The sequence below is a fragment of the Betta splendens genome, chromosome 3 (assembly GCF_900634795.4).
Source record: "Betta splendens chromosome 3, fBetSpl5.4, whole genome shotgun sequence".
Lineage (NCBI taxonomy): Eukaryota > Metazoa > Chordata > Actinopteri > Anabantiformes > Osphronemidae > Betta > Betta splendens.
This window is the reverse complement of record NC_040883.2, coordinates 7,397,326-7,414,540: the sequence shown is the minus strand read 5'-3', so window position 1 is coordinate 7,414,540 and position 17,215 is coordinate 7,397,326. Positions and strand designations below refer to the sequence as shown.

At 41.9% G+C, this 17,215-nt stretch overlaps 1 long non-coding RNA gene across 2 annotated transcripts in view; it reads left to right on the top strand.

Moving 5' to 3' along the window:
• Positions 1-17,215, top strand: part of LOC114852407 (uncharacterized) — a 30,171-nt gene that overhangs the window by 7,447 nt on the left and 5,509 nt on the right. The window contains exon 3 of one of the 2 annotated variants that reach the window (XR_008694208.1): positions 11,087-13,220. The exons of the other annotated variant lie outside the window; for it this stretch is intronic. This is a non-coding gene — a long non-coding RNA (uncharacterized LOC114852407). Of the gene's footprint in view, positions 1-11,086; positions 13,221-17,215 lie in introns of those variants that run through there. 2 annotated transcript variants of the gene reach the window in all.

Sequence of the window (17,215 nt, the reverse complement as noted above, 5' to 3'; positions counted from 1 at the left end):
GCCAACAACAGACACTTGATATGGTCAGCTATGTGGTCTTGCAGCTTAAAATTGATGGTGAATCCGCCTTCATAATCTGTTTACTGCATATTCGGCTGAAGGGGATAGGAAGCTTTACAGACAACTCAAAGAAAACCTGTTGTAAATCCCAAAGAATACTTTAAAGAGCTCAAATCCACCCAGGCATGAGATGGGAGTGAAACCCATGAAAATGGGCCTGAAAATAACTAAATAGGATTCCAGTAGTATTGTTTTACTTATCATCATTATGATAAGATTATAAATTCTTCATCAGCTGGAGCAAATATAGACCATATTCCCCAAGTGTTCAATATTCATTGAAGGTTGCCCTTGCTGTTCACCTTTATGTCATCCTCATAGCTATAAAGATGTAAAAATGTTTGACTTCCCCCTTCTTCAGTGAACAAACACTTGTTTGATGGTCGCGATCAAGTGCACCCTGTGGGTAGAAGCATCCCTATGAGAGCTGCATGTTTGGCTCATGGCAGAAGTAAATGCACAGTTGTTTTAAAGGTGCTTTTCTTTTTGTTCACTATGACCTTTATTCACTTTTCGTGCATGTTAGTCTTCTCTTTGGCATGTGTGTCTGTGCAGTGTCCCCAGAGTGAATTATCGCAGCTCACTTGTCTGAAGACGTGATGTGTGAAAATAAGTCAAGGCCAGCTAATTGATTTACTTCCTGTCCCTGGGGTGTTCTATATCAGAGTTTAACTAATGATTGTTGTTTCGTTTCCGAGATGGAAAGTAAATATTAGGAGTTGCTGTGCAGTTGGATGATGAAAAATAGACATGGAGGGACACTGTTGCTGTAAAAGTACAGCTGCATCCCGCTCTCATCATCAGCAGGCAGAGATGTGATTTTTGCCATTATGAGTGTTTCTTAAAACCATCACTCTTGTAGTGAAATCGAGCAGATTCGTGCCACATATGTGTCCACATATTTATTTATTTTTTTTCCCAGCATCACAGAGTCAGGGCTCAGGTGCTCCAGAGAGGTGCAATTCAACAAGACAATTATAGCAAAAAACCTGACCAATGCTCTCTGGGCCTGGAAATGAATGTCTGCTGTTATTTCAATCCTGGCAAGAATTTTTAATAACTGCAATCCTGGCCTGTTTTTGCAGGACAGATTAGTTAAATGCCATGGTAATGTGAAATAATTAATAAACACAAACCCTTCCTATGCTCTTTATTTTATTCAGCTTTGCTACATTTGATGCGGTGTCCCATCAAGAAACATACAGTACAGTACCAGGCTCGGGTTCTTTTATTTAGGAGAGAGGCAAAAGACTGGCAGGTCACTTTTACTCAGAAGCAACGCTGCAGACGACGTTATAATAGAATAACACTCACAAACATTACATGGTGTGAGTCAAATAACTGACGATCTCATATTGTTTCCATCAGGCCTACAGTAGACTGTAATATTAACAATTACGACCACATGGACTAATGTTTGCTGGATGACTCAGAATGGTTACGCTGAAAGGTCTCTGCACCAGCTTGGCACATTGAACCTGTTGTGGTTTCTAGCAGGTGAGGAAAAGGGAAGATGAGAGAGGTGAGTAAGACCGGGAGGCCCTGTGGCACTCTACTGTGCTGGAAAACCACCTGAATTAAGCCCAGATGCATTTGGGAATATGAAAGAGTGAGATGAGAGGTGAGAGTATCACACTCCTTTCCTCGGCTAATTACGGTTTACTGGGATTTTTGCGGTATTAAATTCTAGGGGATTTTTGTTGTTGACTGCCAGGTTAGCAGGCAGAAAAGCATGCAGGATTTGGGGGCTTTGTATTTTAGTATAATTTGGGGTTTATCAAATCATGTTTGGTGTAGTTTTAAGGGCTGATGTGGAGCACTTTTGTTGATAACATTCTCTACATATTGCAATAGCCAACATACTGTACTACAGCTAGACATTTACCATAAGTATTAGTGTGACAAGTTGCATTCATGGAGAGGCACACAAATATGCCGCATGTCTATACCCTAAGTTCCTTCAGTCTAGGAAGGGATTCTTTGAAAGCTGAGGCCTAAATCCAGACATTATTCAACAGCTTAACTCATTAAGGAAGAGGATTGTTTTAAACAGCAACACTGGGAAAAAAAACAATCCCCTTGGAACATGTGTGTGTGTGTGCAAATGACACAGTTTTAATAAAGGCATAACAAGGCGTTATTTATGAATCCTCCGATTCAGCATAGCTCAGTGTTAGACCGCCCTCCCGACCAATAGACCCTGAAGTTCAAAGTGCACAGAGCAACAAACGAAACAACAATCGAGAGCTTTCATCAAATCTCTACATCGCGTACATTCACAAGAGGGCAACTTAAAAAAAAAAAGCATTGACACAGACACACTTTCTTTTTCCACCGCAGTACATTCTGAGACACAAAAATGCAAAGTGCCACAGGGGAGCTCGTCCTCCGCTGCCCTGACGGAGATGGGCTCGCTGTGAAACAATGGAACCCTCGTGTCGCAGTTGTTCGGGCCTCTTTCAAACGCGCCATTGTGACGACGGCATAAACAGCGCGCGTGATGTTTTCAGGAGTTCTTTTGTGGCTCTTCATCTCCCTTAACTTTTCCCCTATCTATCAGGGCTTAAGAATTAATCAATGTATTTATAATGGCCTTCAAGCCCTGTGGCATCTCTCACGGCTACGCAACCAAATAGGATGCAAAGCTGTGATCCTCAAAGAATTTCCATCGCTGGAATAATGCGGTCCCAGGGCACTGCTGCAAACGCCTGCCCCGAGCATTAGGCACAGATAATTTAAACACATAAGCAGGTTCTTAGCGCACCTTAATCAATGCCAACGGTGTCTTAGTTGGGAGGGAGGGGAAGGCAATAAAGAGATAACACTGGTATAACCTGGGGACTTGCTGCAGAAGAAATATGGAGCGCTGAAGCCCTCTGGGTAATGAGAAACAAAACTCCTGACAAAGACTTCTCCTCCTGGAGTTTCTGTACCACAGCAAAGTCACTTAATGAGCAAGATCGCGCGGCACACACTCGATGAATTCTTATGAGTACAGGGGAGGCTTAGCGGCGTTGCCATTTGACACAAAAATAAACAGCGCCGTGGAGCTAGCGCGCGCATTCTCCAAATCACCGAGTGACACATGATGCTCCAGTGTAGTTATTGCGGCGCAGACATGTCGGCGCAAATATTGGCAATCCTCTCAAAATCCCATCGCGCTCGAATGTTTTATGATGTGGTCAGAAATAAAAGACGTGGGAAAAGGAGGAAGAAAAAAAGCAAACAACGCAAACTTTGGTTTCATATTGAGGTGTGCAATAAAATAATCCAGCAAAGCTCAATTGAATGACCTTCTTGGAAAAGTGAAATTCTTCAAAGCATCGTTTTCTGCTGTAACCAGGCATCCGCATCAACATCAACCCTTCCCCCATCTGCCATGAAACTGATATATGAAACCATTTCCCCAAAACCAAACATGCCCCAAAACATTATTAGTGCCATTTCCTCTTCCGTATTAAGGCGAGGAGTGCTGAAGGCAGATCAGAGAGAGCCTTTCCCGGTGATGAAGTGCCTCCCTCTTTAGGTCTCTCTCACATCACGGAGGAAATGTGGGAGATTTATCAGCGCTGGCCCTCTCAGGAGCTCTCGCTGTGGCGGAGCAGCTCTCCGAGGATGAGGCCGCGCTGCTCCGTCCCAGGGAGCAGGTGCACCTTTGCCACAGGAACTTTGAATTATAGTTTTTTTTGATGGCGTTGTCAAAAAGCGCGAAACGGAAGAAAGATAACAGGAAAACAACAGATGTGTGTACAAACAGAATGCAGGACTCTGCAGTAAAAGTCACAGCGCAAAAAGAAATCCCTATTATACCCAATGATTCCACCAACATATGCCTTGTTTTGAAAGTTACCTCATTTGGTGCACTGTGGTTCGTACATTATAAATGTTTTGCTTCTTCCTTGACCTTTGCAGGTCATGTTTTCATAATGCTGCTCTTGCATGTACTAGGCCAAACTGTCCACCTTAACAATGACCGTGAGGTCGCGGCCTTTACACACCGCCAGTAATTAGGCCAGCGGGCCATTAAGTCGAGGGACCTTTCGTTCGAGCCGCGGATGTTTCCCCCGTTGCAACACTAGCGTCCTGGCAACCCTTTCGTTTTATCAAGGTGATTCATTCGGTGCACTCTTTTGGGAAAGCTAGAGGTAGGGGTTTGCAGATAAGGCACATTTATTTCACAACTAATCATTGTGAACTATCTTTAGTCCTTCTGGATTATTAGTTTGTTCAGCCAGAGCATTAGTCTGTGGGATTTACTGCTGTGCTAACGAACAAGCCAAATGCTCAATTTACTGTGTGAGAACAATGATTATCAGATCCAGTACTGGCTAATTATATGATAATCAACAAGTAGTTTGTCTTTCTGACTATTTCCTTAATTACCTATCCTTCTCAGGGTCACAGGGGGATGTCCCAGCATGCACTTAGAACACGGCAACCAAGGACTAACACACAGGCTCAGAAAAAAAAAAAACATTTCCACTCAAACGCACACCTAAATGCAATTTGGTTTCAGCTTGACTGACCGGCGTCTCTGCAAACAGTGAAATGAAACTGGGCCACCTGGAAGAAACCAACACAGTCATGGGGATAAATTGCAAACTCCACACGGGGCGGCTACAGAGGCCGATAAAGGGCTAATACAGTATGGTCATACACTTAATGCTTACTAATCCAGCTCTTTCTGTCAAAGTACGTATTTTAGATATCACCTTTAGATATCCCAGCAAAATTACATGGGTTACTTCTGAGTCATTTGGTGCTGGCAGCTGCCTGTGAGGCACACGGGAGTCGGCTTCGGCTTTGCTTCGTCTTTGTGCGGCTAAATGCACATATGCACAAGTGTATTATCTCATATCCCAATAACTTTATACTGGCAGACATCACTAAAGTTAATATTGCAGGACCTTTGCAATTTTCTTTTCAATCCAGAAGTTCTGTCAGGATGTGGAGGAGACTGTTGCTAAAGGTGAAGGGCTTATACAGTTTTTTGATATTCAGTATTTAGCTTGTTTAAATCTGGATATAAGCAGTACATCAAAAATGTAAGTGGCAATGGAGCAAAGGTTAACAGTTGACAAATAGAGAAGACCTACTAATATATGTATGGATAAAGTTGCTTGGGTCGCATAACCTGAAGCCACCTGAAAAATTTATAGCATGTGTTAAGAGACATTTAGACTCGTTTAGTGTACGTCTGTACCGAGTTTCAGTAGAGACGCTGGTGATATACAAGAAAAGCTTTGTTAAATATATACTTGTTTATTTTCATACATACATAGTGTGGAACTAAAGAATTCAAACACGTACGGCAGCCATATGTTTATTCTGTACAATTTGTGCGAAGCGCTGTGAGACGTTGTTAGTATTAATTAAAACTTACTGAAGTGGATCATCAACCCATCTCGCTGGCAGGTGGGATAAACCTTGCCGTGCTCATTAAAAATGCCTGCGTCTAATGTGAGCGTTTGTTGACAGCGTACAACTACGGGTGAAACATCATCAGTGGAGAAAACAATCAGGGAGAGCAACAGCACGAGGCTCCGCGCGGCGACTTAACAAGGCTGTGTAATACAGGCCAGTGGAGCCTGATGGAGCCGCGTCCCAGGATTCCATCCGCTCGCGTCGGGAAACCTTTGATTTCTCCCGTCGACGCGGCGACACTTCAATCCTCTCCCTGTAATTACACATTATTAATGTTATGCGGTTTGGCAGGACAGAACGTTGGACGCAGTGACACAGTTATTGACGACGCCTCGTCACCGATGGCTTCAATGAAAAGACTGCGCCTAATTATGGCCCGATTAGGGTTTTTATCTCCGAGTGTGGTACAGCTGACGGCACAAGGACACGACTGCACACTCTGTTTCCAGAGTCAGGAAGCTCAATATTTTCATCATGTCATAGTAGATTAGAGCTTCTAATCTTCTAAGAGGAGAAATACATCATTTTTTTCAATGCTTGTTGCACAAAACATGCATTATTTATACGTGTCATTTGTCAATTTATCATCTGACGGCTGATAACTGCTCACTTTACACTTATAAAAGTTTGGACTTCATTCCAATGAAAGGAAAAAAAAGACAAATTTTATCACCTTACACTTTCAGGGAAAGAAAAGTGAAGAGCTCCCCATCTTCAGAGCGCAGTAAACAGCAGAATGAAAGATAGCATTCTAAGATGTCATTTCTACCAGTAATGGCTTGGTAGCTCAGCCGTCTTAGCCTTCTATTGTACGGTAATTGAGGTATTATTACACTGTGAAATTGGGTCAGTTTTATCTTTTGGAGGAAATTGGCAACAGGACAGCGGAGCTTTCTGTCGCAGACATTGTCATCAAAAGCGTTAATACAGCTTTCAAAAGATGATCAATACCCAGAATCAGAAGTAGTGACTGCTGGTTGGGACCTCCAAGATTATTTCATAAACCTCAGAGGTTTCACTGTGACCTTTTAGTGATGAGTCATTTTGTCACATACAGTCTAGTTGCTTTATATTTTTATATGTTAGGACTTTTGTCATCTTGTAATCTAACATAATTAAGCCTGTGACTTTCTATGATTAACAGGTTCATAATTTTGGAAATGTCATGAAAAATCCATAAACAAAGATAAAAAGCATTGTTTTTCCTGCATGGTATCATTGTTTTTATTGTCTTGTTTATTACATTTTTGGACCAGGTAACATTCATTGAATGTGTTTTTCACAAGCAAAATGAGAGTTGCGCAGCGATCACTCATCCGTCCTTTGACAGTGCAGCACTGTCATGTTGTTGATTGTACAGTGATCAGAGGCAGCTGTAGTCGTGAGCGAGCCAGTGACAGAGGACAAGGGCAGCGCTGTGGAGGAGCGAGTGGACGGCTGACAGAGCAAGGAACCCAAGCAGTTTCATGTTTGTCTTGTCCATTATACAGTGAGTCCGCTAGATCAAACGTCTCCTCATAGCCGGTGTCAAGAGCTTTTTCTCCATGCGTTTGATGCTGAAGGTTGCTTTGGGAAGGCACGCCCTCCACTCGGAGTTTGAAATTTTTAGCTCCGGGGCATTCGCTGCACCCAAAACACACAATTTGCAGGCTAAATAAAAATGTGAGGAGCACAGTCCAACTGCACATGTCTCTGAATTCTATTGGAATGACTCTGAAGCTGTCCAGTAATGTTGCCCAAGAGGCATCCGATGTGTGAAGCTCACAGCGCTGGAGAGGTGATCGGCCAATTAGCAACATCCAGCGCAGCGCCTCAGCGGAACAGCTGCTCTGGTGGCGTCTTGGAGAACTAGAACATAGTTGGCTTAGTCTCAGCTGTTGCAGCATCACAGATCTGACAAGCGGAGAAATAATTTTTTGATAGACCAGAACTTCCTCTACCTGGGTTCCTCCGTCTTGCTTTGGCTCATTATCTGGCAAATGTGTAAAAGATCATCCTATCACACCAGCTTGTTTGATACTCATATTTTAACGGTCCTGTGTTTCACTCCTCGCTTGGTTCTTTGTGGACTACGCAAGTCCGGCGAGAAGAAATCGAGCTCTGAATACTCGCAAGCAAGACTATAAAGCAAAAGCTCAGTCCGAGAGCGAGCGTGCAAGAATAACTCGGATCTTAAAGGTTGCACCTCCGCAAAAACAAATATGCTTATTGCTGCCAAAACATGTCTTTTGCCTTTGCAAGAAGATAACGTGTCAAAATAAGACATCAGGAATTATACAGAAAACACAGCCACCGTGATATGTCAAAGGTTATTCGTATATCTTTTTCAAGCAGCAGTGAACTGTCATTTTCCAGCCCATGTGGACCAGAAAACAACACATCATCTAACCTGTGAGAGCATCTAAACATGCCTGTGCCAGGGCGAACTGAAATCAGCCACTTTATGTGTAAATGGACTGGACTGTCATTTTGAGAGGGGAAACACAAATCGAGAAGCCTTGGCAGGCAGGCTTACAACAAAAGTACATGTGAGTTTTTGTTTCCGCACCATTTTTCATGAACAATTCCAGTAGCATGGCCCTAAAGTTTCAATAATTAGCTTGGCAGACAATCCTGCTTGTGTATTGTGAGTGTAAATTTTAGTGCTGGAACTTTCCTACAGACTGTGTGTTTCTGTGGTGCTGTGATGTGATGTCATTGTAATGTGCTGAGGTGCATTATGATGCCTTGACTGACTCTTGGAATTGAAAAGTTATTGTCTGAAAACATCATTTTCAGACTCATCCTGGTGCGTCTTGCTTTTATTATGCACTTGTGTGTCAAACCATTCCATCAAATATGAGAACTTACAGTAGCTGACTTTGAATATTAAAAGTATTAAAAGTATTATTTGCTCAGTCAGAACGATTTGCCTTGTTGACATGCCTGGCATCTCAGACCATCATGGAGAGTCTATGTCCTGAGACGCCCCTCGGCATTATGAGCAACATGCTTTTGTCTGTGGCTGGAAGCGTTCGAACTTAATTTATTGTTGTTGTCAGGGTATTTTATGCTAAAGTTACCTTACCTACATAAGCAATACACTAAATCCTATACCAGTTCAACATGAGACATTTCATTCTGTGAATAAGCAATTAGCACAAACACTACTACTCCCTCTCTCATTTCCATTTTCCCAGTTAATACTATAAATTTCCTTTCTTTTTCTTGATCATAATTTTTTTCTGGACCCACCTGAGTCAACACACCCACTCTTATGACCGATTCCTGATTTCCTCATCGATTCCATCAGCAGCTACGGTATAAAAGCTGGCGTTTGCAAAGGCCTCCTCTAAAACATGTGTTGTCCTTCCTTGTCTTTGTTTGTGGACCCACAGTATGTTCTTCCAACCTGCCTCGTACTGTAACTGCTCTTTGTCGTCGTGGCCTTGGGTTTATTTATTATTGGTTCATACATCCTCGCACCTACAGTACTCGCTTTTCTATTCCTTTACATTTGAGGACCCTTTTATTTTGTCCCTGTACCACGAACTAAAACAGTTGGATTCTACCAGAATGTGTGTGTGTGCACATTTTAGAACACAAGAAGGACATTTGTCCACTTCCTCTATAGAGTCAGAGCCAACGGTTGAGTGAATAAAGTCCTGTTGGGCTCTCAAGGGAGTAAAAATGGTGATCAAGGAGCAGCAGTATTCATTCACCGAGGGAGAAGCAGACAGAGAGGAACTTATATCCATAACTGAAAGTTCAAAGTGCTGTACGGAACTTTGCAATTACTCACCCAATCATGTTTCTTAATCCACATTTTATGCATAGAAAATCATGCAAAGCAGGTGATGTGCATAAAGACAGAGCGGATGACACAGTAAATGATTTGTCCAGCTGATTGTATGCTAATAGTGTATGAACTGAAGCACGAGTGGCTCCACTGCTGCCTACAGGCTGCTAAACTTAGGTCCTCTGTGCTGGAGCCTGTCAATCAGAGCTGTAGCGTAGGCACTGCCCCTGCAGGAGTTAAAAGCTCCCATTTGGTTTGAAAATGAAATTTGCCTTACAGTATATTAAAAAATGTCAAATGACAAAGACTGTTGAATAACCTACAGTACTGTAAAATATGGCAGTGTACTGTAACAGGAACTTTATTGTTTCTATTGACAAAAATCACTGTGCAGAAATAAGCAATGGTGCATAAGAGCAGGAACAACAAGACACATCAGCTGCTAGAAGTTGACAGTATTCCTTTTAAATGGTCGGTTAAAACACGATAGTCCATCGTGGACAAGCTTCATGTGAACCCTTTGATATTTGCTCTTTGATATTGAGCCCACAATCAATACAGCTTTCCTATAGCAAAGCTGATAATATTACTCTCAATTTTCACTGTTAGGTAATATCAGTCCCATAAGAGCCTATCTATTGATCCGACCACGCGTGGACCTTTTACTACCAGGAGCACTTATCAGGATCCGGCACAGGAACTGTCCAGTTAGACAGACGGCAGCAAATCTCCAGGCTACACATTCGGTGAATTAGTTCCTTATGATCTCGCACTGTGTGTTATTTGCCAAAAGCAATTAAGACTGGACTGAAATCAAAGCAAAGGAATGTTAATCAAGCGCAGAGATGCAGGGAAAATAACATCACGTTGAGTAAGCACTGAAAAATGTACTGACCAAAGCTTGACTTGAATGAAATATCGTAACATATGTGTCTTTCTCGTACCCTCTGTGAAGTAGGCGGGGTACATTTGAAATGGGGTGACACACAAAATGCTGCACATTTGTTGTGAAACATTGTCTAGGGAGGTACCTACTATAATATACATTATGAACAAGCTTCTCTGGAAAGTAAAAGCTATCAATAAATCAAGCCAAGACAAAAAGGAACCATAATTGCATTCCTCACTACAATAGTTTATGACATCGTTGTAAGTTTTGTATGTCAGTTTTCATGCTTGTCTCAAGTCGTAGGTTTTTGCATTACTATTTATTTCCTCTGTGCTGCTACAAAACTCTTCATTTCTGCATTTTTCTAATACCAGACTCCGTTTCCCTGTTTTTTTTCCCTTTGCTTCAGATGACCATGTCATCTGCCATTAACACAGACGTGTACACTGGGTGGACTGAGAAATGCTTTTACATTCCTTTTGCTGGATTTATGTTGCTGCTGCCTGCTCAATCTGTCTGCTAGTGGAAAACAGGACAAAAGTTATGAAGGGATTTTTGAAAGTCAATTTGAGTGAAATCGTTGATGAAAGGTCAAATGCGTTTAGACCTGTATTAGTTTCAGAACATGAACAGTGTTTTCATTAATAAGTCCCACAATGACTTAGTGGAGTTTACTACAGTATTAGACTTATTGGTGTTATGTTTGCTGTACATGCTTTAGTTTTGATGTTAGGTATATGGGCTCCATTTCTATTTTGTAGTCAGCTGAACAACACTGGAGCTAAAATTGCCCTGAAAATAGCAGGGATCCATAATAAAACCACCTGTGAATATGAGCTCAGTTTAAGTGCATTCACACACATCATGGATTCATCACTATAACATCTCAAGCAAAGCAGTGAATAACAATGGATGCCTTTTTTTTTCCATCGAAGGTGTACCAGTCAGAAACTCCTCAAACAGAGCTGGCCTGTCACTACTGCGCCTACAGGACTAACAGAAAGCAGTAAGCAGAAGTCACACGCCAACTGTTTGAGCAGGACATAAAACAGCTCTCAACCTTAGGATTCTCAATGTTACATGTTGGAATGTCCACGGGCAAGTTACTGCAGTCACTGTGGTGCAGCTTCGGGTTGTAGTAATGTAAATAGTAGTGAGGTGCAATCAAGCCTTGAAATCACAAGGATAAAAAAAATGTCCTGCACATCAAATCAGCCAATGCAAATGAATCTGATACTCACCTCAAACACTGTCCATCATCAGTGGGGGGTACGTGATGTCCACCAGGATTATCATCCTATTTGCATATTTTTATAGTGCACACACGTTTATCTCAGGTTTTATCATGGGTTTTGTCTTTTATTCACATCAAAGTGATCCCTAAAAAACTGCAAGCAGGCAAATATTTTTAAAATCTAGCTGTAAACACTCAGATATAATCATCTCCTTGTCGCTACTGGTCGAAAGTAGAGCAGCGGATCCAATGCGAGAGGACGGTTGAGTGCTCCCGTGATAAATTAGAATGAAATGTGAAGCAGCTGGATCCAGACTGACAGCTCCAAGTCAATGAGCAGTCAGGTATACAAGCGTAATATCTCCTAAGAGTCTATTTTTCTGACTGACAGACAAGTTCACCCAGGTTACTGTTTTCACAGCGTAAGGCGATTTTTCAAGCGTTGCAGAAGCAGGACCCTCTGAGGGAAGGAGGAAGATCCGGTGGTGTCGGGCTGCTTGTTGAGTAATGAACACACAAACACAGAAAAGTAAGGCGCCGACGCAGACGCCTTGACTTCTCTGACGGGCACAGACTGTTTTTCAGCAAATCCACCGCTTTGCTTTGCTGTGTCTCCTTGTGTGAACGTCCTTTTACGCTGTTCACTGGATCAATTAATTTTGTTCCTAATGGTGTTCATGTGCACTGAATGCACAGAGAAGATGCTCAATTTCACAAAGATTTCCCCAAGGAAAGTATCTCATGATTCACTGGGCCTGTGAGGAAATCAGTGGCCACTACGCTGTAAATAATACACACTTATGTAATGAAAGCAGAAGTTCTTATTTCAACAAATTTTTCTGGGGACTAATACTGAGCTGTAAACACTGGATAAACTAAAACTTTTAACATTTAAGTTGAATCTCAAAGATTTTATCCTTTTATGTATAAAAGCTAAGACATGGCTGCGAGATGCCGTCAAGCCTGAGCTCACTGACAAATGACGCACAGTAAAAAACAATACACATCACTATGTATAAATGAATTAGTTTCTCCAAGTTTGATTTCCTTTTTTTTTTTTTTGCTGCTTTTGTTTTGTTATTGCGTCTTATTATGGAATATCTACGTCCGTCCGACCTTGTGTCCGGGGTGTAGCAACAGTGTAAGTCTGTTCGCTTAGCGGATTTGACTGGTGAAACGTGCTTCTTTAACCTTTAGGCCTCCTGAGCTATGGTCCTAACAAAATGCACACTTCCTGTAAATCAATGGTACCGAACTTTACAAACCTTATTCCCCTATTTTAGTCTTTGTCTGTCCACTTATCTGTCAAACCACACATCAAGAGTTCACAGGTGTTGTTGTTCACACCTGTCCGTATGCATGTGTCTGCAGATTGTCCAGCAGGCCCTGTCTGGTCAGGGTTTTTTTTTTTTTTTAACTGTATATTTCCATGTCCAGCTGGACTGACAAGATGCCGGAGGGCTGGTTGCACCTCACCACCTTTTGGACCAGAGGAGCTTAGACTACAAAACCTACAAAACCACCTCTGGAAATAGTTTGAGGGATAAAATAACAATCCACATTGATGTGTAGCGGATGCATTTACTGTAGCGTTGTCCATTTATGGTGTGATCACCAAAAAAAAAAAAAAAATAAACTAAGGTTTCATCACCAGAACAAAAGTCGTTAAGTCTGACTTTGCTGTCTTTCAGGAATATTTTTTTATACTGACTACTGTATACAAAATGAAAGAAAATAGACCTAAGTGATAAAATACACCTAAGAAAAACAGCAGTGGGATTTTCCATTCTGCATAAAGTCAAGAATCTATTATTTTGGAAGGGCATGAAATGAAGTTGCAGAAGCAGAAAGAAAACAGCCTTCCTCAGTAAATATAGAGGCTGTGTCTCAAGTGGTCGCCATCAAACAAAATTATTCTCAATCAGTCTATTGCTGTGGAAAGTACTCAGGTGATTACAGTGTATGTAGAGCAAATTGTATCATACAGTACTTACACAGCAAACGGGTCCAGAGTAAAAGGCAAACACAAATACAACATTCATTTGAAGATCCCTCGGTCGGCACCTGCTGCAGCTTTTACCCCATGAATCAAATGCATACTAAACAGAGATTATATCAGTTACAGCTACAGCAACTTTCTGCACTGTTGCTGTGGAAGTTGTGAGGATTTTTACACAGCAGCAATTTCTCACCGTGGAAGATCCACTAATGCTAAAACGCTGCATGGCCTCTTTAGACAATAGTACAGCAGGACGCATGCATGAATATACAGTACATGGATCGTAAAGGCTCTTAGAGGAAGCAGATTTATTGAGTTGGTTTTCCTAGATGGATGGAGAGATCAAATATACTGCAGTACTGGGCTGGACTGGGTTTTAGATATGAAGCGCTTAGATTTTCCTGCTACATGCTATTTTGAGCGCATCGTCGGCTCCCTGGATGCTCTATACAGTGTGAATGGTTTGATTTAGTGGAAGGGGCCTTTGGTTGAGTGTTCAAGCTGTGAAGTTCTCTGTACTCGGTTATTGGCCTCTATCCCCCAAGCTGCAGCTGCAGCTGCTGACGCCGTCAGAAGTCCCGATAATCTCCTGGTTATTGAGTCGGCTGTTTTTAGGTGTGTGGTAATTCGCTCTACCTCGGAGATCAGGGACTACAAGGCACTTTTGGGCCAGTGGCCAAGCTAAGGAGGCAGAAGGACAAAGCTGGAGCAGGGAAGTGCCACGACGCATGACGTGCAGGGAAACACAGGGAGAAATGTGGACATGTGCCGAATTCGTCACAAGGATTTGTGTGGCTCATGAAGAAAAATGGAGTCAACAATAAAGTGACTATAATTAACCTGAAATTAATGGAGCGGCACTACTGCCGCATTGCCTGTTAATGAAATCGGTGGTGCTTGTGTTGATATAGAAAACATTATTCAGACACACATCCAGAATTAAACCTGATCAGATCAAATAATACAAAACACAATAATAATAATAATAATAATTCCAAAAATAGTAAAAAAACATTCAGTTGTGACACATACAGTCGGGGGGGCAGGAAATGGTGGAGGTTAACAGAAGGCAATAGTTTCATAGAGAAACATTAGAAACACACAAAGTCCATTAGAGTTGAGGGTTTTAATCTATTGTCCCCACTTGTGGCCACTTCACCAGCAACTCAGTGTGTTTCATGAATTTTTAAACCCACTCTCATCCCTTTGTGTCCCATTTATAAGTGTCCAGGTTAATTTGCCCTCTCTCCTTTACACATTGGTCCAGAGCAGATCATTTTTTTTTTGTGGCACAAGATGCAGTGAACCTTTGACTTCAATTTCCTGGTGCTGGCAGACGTAAATTAGAAGAATGTTTCAGCGGTGAGTACAGCTCCCCGGCCTCCGCTGTGAAGGCTACGGGAGAAGCCGGAGGAGCCTGGTCCAGCTACTGAAGGATGACCCAGACCTGTCGCCATTTACTTTAGTGGGATATTGCTCAGGGTTTGGAAGGTGTCATTTGAAAAGCTTGGGCTTTTAGTAGAAAACAAGATGCATGAAGACAGACACGCGAGGTCATTTCAGTCATAAAATCCATGATCATGAGCTTTATTTTTCATGATAAAATCAAATTACAGTGTTATGATGTTAGGAAACATGCCGTATATAGTGCAGGTATACTGCACTGTATATAAAGGCTTAAGTTTATGTAGTTAGAAAAGTATATAAACACATTTTTTTTAAAAAAGTTCATGGTAAAGTCTTATATAAAATGTGGACCAAATGAAGAACAACCTAACACTTACTGATCAATAACCAAAGTATGAACTGGAAACTTGTAATTACTCAGAGCATAAAAGACTGAGCTGTTATACACAGTTTGACCTTCAGTCAGTTACATCGCACAAAACAAAAGGCAAGTTTTTTTTTTTTGTTTGTTTGTTTTTCATTTTTATGATGCTGGTTCTTTGTTAGACAGTCATCATTGGCACATGTAGGTTGCACTATGGTGTTCTTAACGTACCGTAAGGTAAGGAACGCACTGCAGCTGTCATTATTGGAGGTTTCAGCTAATATGAAGGTATAGATTGCTCATTTAAACAAGCTTGATCTTCAAAAAGTACAAATGCGAGCAGCTGGAAACTCACTCTAGTTACTGTAGGTCCACAAATGGACATAATGTTAACAACTACAATGTTAATGCATAAACTACAGCAAAACTTAACGGTCCAAAACTAATCCAGCCTGAACTCTGAAACCGTTTTGATTGAGTCTCACTCAAAACCTTGTAGTGAGCTGATTATCTATTCTATGAGCCCGATCTCTCGGCAGAATAAGTTGTAGAACATGTTGTCGCGAAAAAAAAAATCGAACAAAGTGAGACTCTGTAGATTTAATTACCTTGCGACAGCTGAGAAAATCAGCCAGCGACAGTTGTCATTTCAGCTGACACAGTTGGTGTTTGTTGGCAGGTTCTAGTGATAAATTTTCCATTTTAGTCATTCCCTTGCAAAAACAAGAGCTTAACGACTTCCATTGAGTTTCCAACCACATAAACTGTGTTTTTCTCTGTTCTGGGCCCTCGTGACGGATGTGTCTGACCTTTTAGCTTGTAAATCGCTTGCTTCTGATAGCAGGGTGATTACCGGGTGCTCTGGTGCCGTGGAACCCGGTGCTGCTCACCCCGGGGGGCTCGGTTCTGGTCCTGGAGGAGTCCCCCTGCTCCTCGGCTTGCGCGGTACTGCCAGCGTGACAACAGGTTGCTTCTGGTCTCCCCGTGGGCTGGTCATAGTTTCATTATCCGTGGTGTTGTTGTTCACAACTGCCCCCCTGCTGTATGTGGCATTAAAAGATTAGCAGTGACTGAGGCTCTGCTGCTGGTAGTCATCTTCCCTCCCGTCGGCATCCTGTGGTCCAGATTATGGTGACGGCGCTAAAAGGACGCCACGCTTTATTTTCACTTACTGATATTCTGGCCTCTTCGAACAACAGTGAAACCTGCTGGGAGTCATGGGAAAAATAAGTATATATTTTTTTATTATTCAACTGAAAACAGGGCATCATCAAGCAACAGTTGCCTGCTTTCAACAAATCAGTCAAACTTTACTAAATTAGACCGATCACCTGTTCTTTCCAATAAAGCTTATTCCAAATAGTAACACAGATATTTTTAATATAAGAACAGGAGGCCAAATACTTTCAACATCCCTGCTGAATAGCCATAGCTGTCACAGACATTGATGCATACACAACAAAAGCAGTACTTATTAAATTGTTGTTGTGGGACAGGATATGCCGGGAAATAAAGCGACAGGTGAAAATGCAGAGCATTGCAGAGGAGCTTTATATGAGGCTGAAATCTCCCATGATACTGCCTGTGCCCTGCCAGTGAGTCACTGAGATATTGAACAGGTGTCTCTCTCAACCAGGGGAGGAAATCTTAGTCATGTATTATTCAAAGGGAAGAGTGCTGGGTCTCTATTATTGTAAAAACTCAGTCCAAGTGGCTGCGGGCCATCATTGTAATAAAGTTAAAGTGCAGCCATTTGAATGTATGTATTTTAGGGTGATTTCACAGATTTTCACCTGTAGATTGGATGTAGCCTGGACAGTACCTGTATATAAAACCACAGCCTATAGAATTTACTGTAGGGTCTGATGCAAAAAGAAGTTGTATATACAGTATGGTAGTAAGGAACTGGTTGAGGGAAGATGTGTTTATGTAGATGACAGTGAGCAAAAAAGCATCAAGTAAAGAGTCATCAGCAATAAAACAGAGAACCTTCTGTGACGGCCCTAAATTGACTGTCGGCTCACTATTCACATAACCGTGCTTGGCAAAGCAGACAGATA